We start from the raw sequence: 7,692 nt of genomic DNA, 5'->3' as shown, positions 1-7,692 counted from the left end.
TGTGCTACAGAGTAATAGGCTGAGGGTGCCAATACTTTTGTTCGGCCCATTTTTGGAGTTTTGTGTAAAATGGTAATGATTTTTTTTAAAAATTCATTCTCTTTTGTGTTATTTCATTGGGAGCAAAATAAATGAAGATATTACTCCCAAAGTATTTGTAATTGCAATCATTTTCTGGGAGAAATTGAGCATTATTTGACAGAATTGCAGGGGTGCCAATGCTTTTGGCCAGCAGTGTATGTGTTGTAGTAATTGATACCTACTGACGACAGTAGACATCCACAACATTAAATTGGAGGTCAGTAGATGGATGGATGGATGGACGGACGGACGGACGGACGGACGGACGGACGGATAGAGCAGCACTGACAGATAAAAAACAAGTTATCACATTGTGCACATACCATAGTTCAGTCAGTGTTAATTTCTTGCTTTTCAGCGTCAGCTTCCTGTTGAGCTGCCACCTGGCTGGTTGTAAAGCTCTTGAGCAAACACGAATGACGTCGTAATATTTGGGTTGGCGAGGACCGAACTGCAATTTAGACCCATTGCTATTCCATGTGAAGAGGTCATCCTCCTTAACGCGCCCTGGCATGTTATCCAGAAGAGGAAACATTGACATATTACGAGGAACAAGACTGGTTTGTTGTGTCATCGAGATTATGTTTCATGGTTACCACATGCAAAGAAGGAATGTTGAAACTTATATTGAACATTTTCACAAATACAGAGCGGTGCCTTGAGATATTAATACCCAACTTTTTAAGAAACAAGCTGTCATTCAGCTGATATTTTGCATTGACTTGCGAGCAAAATTCAAAGATGTGCGTGCTCTGTGGTAAAAGAAACCTCATAACTTAATACAAGCACAAAAATGGACTAATAAATAGTATCTACAAAGTCATCACATCACAAGGAAAGCATATTTGAGCACACAAACAGTGCTGCAACTCAAGTAAACAGACCATTTTAAGAATACTCACAGGAATTTATTCTTTACACTCTGCAAAAAATGGCTAATATTACTAAAGATTACTAAACCCCTTACAGTAGTTGAGTGAAACCCTTCATTTGTCTGGATGCCTATATTCAGTCCTTTTTTTTTTTTTTTTAACTACCATTTAGATTTGCCTGTCATTTCCCATCTTCAAATAAATAATCAAGTGCTGTGTGCCCTCTTTGGATGTAGCATGTTGTCGGATTTGCTAACAACAATGGCATGATACAATGTCTTTCTTATTCTTTAAGTGAATGTTAAAATTACATATCTGGGAAGCTGAAAGAGAAGAAATTGAGGTCAGATTTAGATAAACGGGTATGATCATCATTAATGATTAGTCCTTTTATGGCGCCTCATACAATTCAATCTATCAACTGGCAGCCCACTGGTAAATCAGGCTAATAAATAACTGACTGACCTCTATGACATCAAATTGTTAGACTCCTCACTGAGAAACCACCCACTTATATCAGTAAAATAATTTCATTAGTTTCTACCCACACAATCCAAGTAGCTCATACTGCTTTGTATTGTCACGATCTCTGATTCTCATCCACACGTTTAGTCACTTGTGATTTATGATTGCTGATAAAACACACAGGTGATTCATATTTACCAAATACTTCCACAATCTAATGAGTTCAAGAGCTGTTCCAGAAAAAATGTTTACAAAGATAGCTGAGTTTTGAGTCAATCATTTCACAACATGTTTACTAATGCAGTGGTTTCAGACTGCATTACATCCTATTGTGAGCTGTTTCTGTCACCACCATGCATGACCAAATAATACAGCATAAACACATACATTCTCCTTAACGATCATAAGGTGTAGAATTTAAGCATGAATAGAATGTCCCATAAATTTGAGATGCAAATCAATGTCAGATTTTGAACCCGAAGAAGCCATGCTGCGACTCTCGAAGTGTTAACTCATTGGCTGCCATTGACGTCAAACACAGCACAAGGATGAAAAGGAAAATGGCCAGTGCCCTAGGCAACATATTTTTTGCCCCCCCCCCCATTTTCACCACATTTATTTAAACACTCACACTGAAAAAGCACGTTATCTCTTTGTAATTTTTTACATAAAAAAAGACAATGAACAAGTGCAGAAATTAAAAGAAAAATGCTGTAATAACTATTCAAAAGCAAAAACACTTCAAAAACAAAGGCATTAAATAAATTACAATTGTTATTACAATATGATTAACACCCACCCACACCAACCTATATAAAGACACACAGAACACTTAAAAATGCAACTTTTTTTTTTTCACCTTGACTTATAACCTTACTCACCTTGTGTTCACTGATGCAAAAGCATCTATTGCACTTTTATATGACAGTTGTTTTGGAGGGTGCACTTCTTTCCTGGACTTGGTGGGCTTGGACTTAGTGCTGATGTGGATAAGTTCGCTGTAAAAGATGAAAAGAAGTCCGCCATAGAACAGTATTGTTTGTTGCATTGCTGGCCCAGGATGTACAGAGGTAGAAAAAAAAATATTTCAGAAGAGCATCTACAAAGAGAAGAAAGTGGAATGTTACATTATATTGGTCAAATAGCTGTTGATTGTGAAACCAGCATGACATAACCATAATAGCGCCTAAATTCTTGCAGCCTACTGTACCTGTCTATTGGATCCGGCCGCTATCTTTGATGGGCGTAGTTAAAAGAAAATAAATTCTTGAAGCACGGCAATTACACAGGACTATCCAATAATAATGAATTAAATAATATATGATAGCAAAAAAATTTAATGAATTGAATATGGTGGAAAAAACTTAAAGTTCCGCTCTGAGACCCCCGATTTGGCCAAATTTCAAAATTGTCCAATATGCATATATTATATATAATATACATCATTAGAAAGCTTAAAATCTCAATTTTCTGGGGGAATAAAAATTTTGAAAGGGAGGGCATTTTTTAAAAAAAAATTTTTTTTAAACAGCAAAACCCTAACTGGAGGCGAGAGCACGCGAGAGCAGAATTAAAGACGCCACGATTTTAGTGAGATATTATTATCGCGTACCTACCTTGTTTCGATCCAAAAACTCCATGTAGCATGTATCATTGAGTGTCAAGACACAGCTGTGAATGGCCACAGGCAGATTTTTGGGGGATTTTATGGGTGAAACATGGTGATATGACAAGGGTCGCGATGCAGGAATCGCAGACAACAAGGAGTGGTTGAGATGTTTTTTTTTCATATAGTTACCCTTTTAAACGTTATTTTTCAATATTTCTTTGTTTGGATCGATTATTTATCATCTAACATATCGGGGGAAATGCGACAGTAACAAAAAAAATACAATTAAGCGATAGTTATGAGGTAGATATGACTTTTTTACAGACGCCAAATTTTTCATTGTGACGTAATTTGTTTAAAAGTGTAAAATATGCGAGTGGCTAATTTTTTTAAGTCGTTTTCTTTTTTTAAACTAAATATTAGACATCAATTAATGATTCTAAGCTAAAAATGACAGACATTTTGAATAATAAATATAAATACTTACCTGCTTTTTATGGCTAGGTTGAAACAAAAGCGGTTGCGCGACGTCTGTAAACGGGGGTTTTCGGGGTAAAACAGACAAATTAAAAATAGTTTGGGGGCTTAATGCGCCATGAATTTGCTATGGCAGCATATAGACATATTGTTCTATCAAACACAACAGTTGTTTTGGCTTAAAATATTGCAGTTTATTTTAATGAGGAGTGCAAGAGCAGAAACTGCTTTTTCAGTCTTGTCTGTGTTTTCCGCCATATGTTTTTACATGAATGTGATCGCCATTTTAATGAATTAATGACACATTTAATAACAAATGTTTGCATTTAAATCCATGGCACTTTTAGTCCCCAATACCACAGAACTTTGAAATGATTAATTCCATATTTAATGGTGTATTTATTTAATTAACCTTGGCACTTTTAGGCAAATTTATTTGAAAAGCACAATTTAACACAAGGTAAAAGTAGTTCACATCACATGGGCAAGACAATTTTAGTCTCCCATACACTTTGTCCAAATTTCTCTAAAATTGGAAGGGGAGTAAATTTAACTGAAACTAATCCACAGCTGGCTGAATACTGAAAATATTTCTAAAACAACAGCCTGGCTAATGATACAGTATAATTTTGCTTTAGCACTAAGTCATATAAGCTCTATGTAAATAACCGCTAGCTTGCAGTTGCACTAAGTCTACGTGCTTATGCTGTTGAAAAAAAATCATCACAACAAATCTGTTTCTCTTCACGTCTTTGCTGTCTTCTTTCTCTTTCTTCTGACCCGAAGGGCTTTTGTCTTTTCATGAAGTTGACTTGTCACCATAACATCGCTCAATTGCGGAGGCTAAAAATAGCACCTTCAGGTAGCTCGGTGGTCTGCTGGGTGGTGAGACTAGGGTCCGTGGTGAAACTATCGCATCACAGGAAAAAAGGAAACGGGCAGAAGGCACACTAGAAAAATGATTTCATTGTTATTTAAAGACTTATTATGAACGGTTTTGTTTTTCTTTTGTATTATTGTTTTGTATAATTTTTTGAATACTGCTTTCATCAAATATTATTTGAATATTTGCCTTGGCGCCTTTTTGGACGCTGGTGCGCCCTTAGGCGGTGGCTTAAATTGCCTTATGGGCGGCACGGGTCTGTGCCGGCGGTAGTTCTACCAGTTTCACAGATGTCGCAACAATAAACACATGACTCCATTATACAATTCAGAGGTAAAATGTTTTTTCACCACTAGAGGGCACTCATGCTTGTTGGACGGGTAATGGGTCATAGTGTTGTTCTAGTCTGAATTTGATAGTTTTGTGTCATGTTTTTGGCATTGTACTGTCATGTAATAGGCTATAGTACAGTATAATAATAAGAGTTCATATAGATTAAGTTGTGCTGAGAATAAAAAGAATATACCATTATTTTCAGAGGTGGGTAGAGTAGCCAAACATTTTACTCAAGAAAGAGTAGCGTTACTTCAAAATAATCTTACTCAAGTAAAAGTAAGAGTAGCCATCCAAAAAATGTACTCAAGTACAGTACAAGTAAAAAAGTATTTGGTGAAAAGAATACTCAAGTAATGAGTAACATCGTTGTTACTGCTTCAAATGTTGTTGTTTTTTTTAAATAGTTTTTTTTTTTTTTTTTAGCACAATGTTCTCCATATGAACAGTTATTACTATACTATACTATAACCTCTTACATAACCACATCAAGCCAAAGAAATACCCCCCCCCCCCCCCAAAAAAAAAATCACTGAATTCTGACGAGAGAAAAAAAATACATAAATGAAGCATCATTTGTCCAAAGAGCATGATTGACCTCTAGTGGAGAAAACATTTCCTATTATGTAATTAAAAGGATTATATTTCCGGTTTTCCGTGGTCAATCGGCGCCAAATAAAAACTGAAAGAGAGTTTAAAATCTGCACTTTGGAGTCATGCTGACGGCAGTGCTTGATGTCAAATACTTAATTTTTTTACGATGCTTTAAAAACACCACGTGATTTAAAAGGCCGGCGTGATCTTAGAACGGCAAGTTTGAGTCTGGTGTAATAGGGTCATGTGCTTATTGTTGCGACGTCTCAATGGTGAAACTGGTAGAGCAATTGTTTGCATCATCTTTGGCAAAAAAAGTAAAATCTAATATGTAGAATAAAGTGGAAAAATGTAACCACTAGTGTAGCCCAAAGCAGCTGAGTAAGAGTAGCGTTTCTTCTTACAAATCTACTCAAGTAAAGGTAAAAAGTATGGCTCAGTAAAAGTACTCTCAAAAAGTTACTCGACTAAATGTAACGGAGTAAATGTAACGCATTACCACCCCCCTCCAATTATTTTCAAAAAGTTACTCGACTAAATGTAACGGAGTAAATGTAACGCATTACCACCCATCTACAGTTATTTTATTTTTTTAAATCTGACATTGAATTGTAAGCAGTTACTCACAATGTTACGCATTACTTGAGTATTCTTTTCAACTAATCGTTTTTTACTTGTTCTTGAGTACATTTTTGGATGACTACTTTTACTTTTACTTGGGTAAAATTATTTAGAAGTGATGCTATTCTTACTTGGGGAAAGTTTTTGGCTACACTTCCCGCCTCTGATTATTGGACGTCTATCAAAGTCAATGGCACTGAAAGAGCCACTATAATATGCCTTTGCATTGTTATTCTTTATACTATTAAGAAATTTACATTTGCTAATCAATACAAACTAGTTGGGTTTTTTTCCCTCAGCATCAATACAATTAGGAAAAAATGGATAGTTTAGACGGACGATGCTGCCCTCTGTTGGAAAATATAACACACTGACACGAGGTTATACGCATAACACTCATTTTTTTCTATGGTTTGCTTTATTTAAAATATCAACAATTTTCACGCATATGGATGTCAATAAGGTTTATTTTTAATCTGCTTGTAAATGTTTGTGAAAATCGCGAGAAACAAGCTTATTTTCATTACAAAGGCATCATCCTATTAATAGTCCAAATTAATATTGTAAAATATTTGCATTATCGCATACATTTAATTAATATGTGAAATCTTTTTACTAATGTACACTGTACCCTAAATATTAAAAAAAAAAAAGACATGATGAAGTTGTGTATTTAAAGATTCATTTACACATTATTTGTATCTTTTTTTCTTGCAGATATCTCAATTTTTACAGAGCATGTGCTGTAGCAAGGGCATAGTTTTGGTCTCAAAATTGGTAGGGACGGTATGGCATAAATAACCTGTATATACACTTTTTGCTGGGGACGTGACATTTTTAATGATCAATGCAAAATAAATCTGTCTTGACTTATACTAACTTTAACTTTACTAACTTTTATTACTAACTGTTGGGTCAGCCTACACCAGACATGTCCAAAGTCCGGCCCGGGGGCCAAATTCGGCCCATGGTCAAATTTCATCTGGCCCCCAGCCTCTGTCATAAAATCAATAACGTCTGGCCCGCGCATAGACTTAATGAATTGGTCAGCAGTACTGCTACCAGCATATGAAGTAGCTTACACACTAAATGCTGCTCCTCATTTATCCACTAAAAGGCAGCAGCACTCAAAGCAACATTACCCCGTGTGACCCTTTACTCCCAATTTAAAATCTAAAATGGCGACAATCAACAAAAAAAAGTTGACTGCGACGGCCGACGATTCAAGGATTGGGGGAAATTGGACTATTTCTTTACTAAAATACGCAACAACTGTGTCTGCCTCATTTGCAAAGAGACAGGCGCTGTTTTTAAAGATTTCAATGTGAGGCGATATTACCAAACAAGACACGCTGACATGTACGACAAGATTACAGGGAAGATATGTAACGAGAAATTAAAGCAATTTGAAGCTAGTTTAATTTTACAGCAGCAGTATTTTTGAAGAGCTCGAGAGTCCAAAGAGAGCGCCACAAAGGCTAGTCGCGAGATTGTTGAAATTATTAATTTTTTAAAAATAATTATAAAGCAAATGTGACACACGGAATGGCTTGCTAAAATTTGCTTAAATATATTGTTCTACGTAAAGCACATCAGCCAAGGTCGGCCCTCCACTCTTTTACCATACCAAATCTGGCCTGGCCCCCTTTCCAAAAAGTTTGGACACCCCTGGCCTACACCATTCAATTCAAACCTTTGTTTTAAGAAAATACTAAAGAAGCATTTTGAAAACTTCCAGAAATTGTTTTCGGATTCTA

The sequence above is a fragment of the Corythoichthys intestinalis genome, chromosome 16, assembly GCF_030265065.1.
Source record: "Corythoichthys intestinalis isolate RoL2023-P3 chromosome 16, ASM3026506v1, whole genome shotgun sequence".
Taxonomy (NCBI): Eukaryota; Metazoa; Chordata; class Actinopteri; order Syngnathiformes; family Syngnathidae; genus Corythoichthys; species Corythoichthys intestinalis.
Note: the sequence above shows the minus strand (reverse complement) of the source record.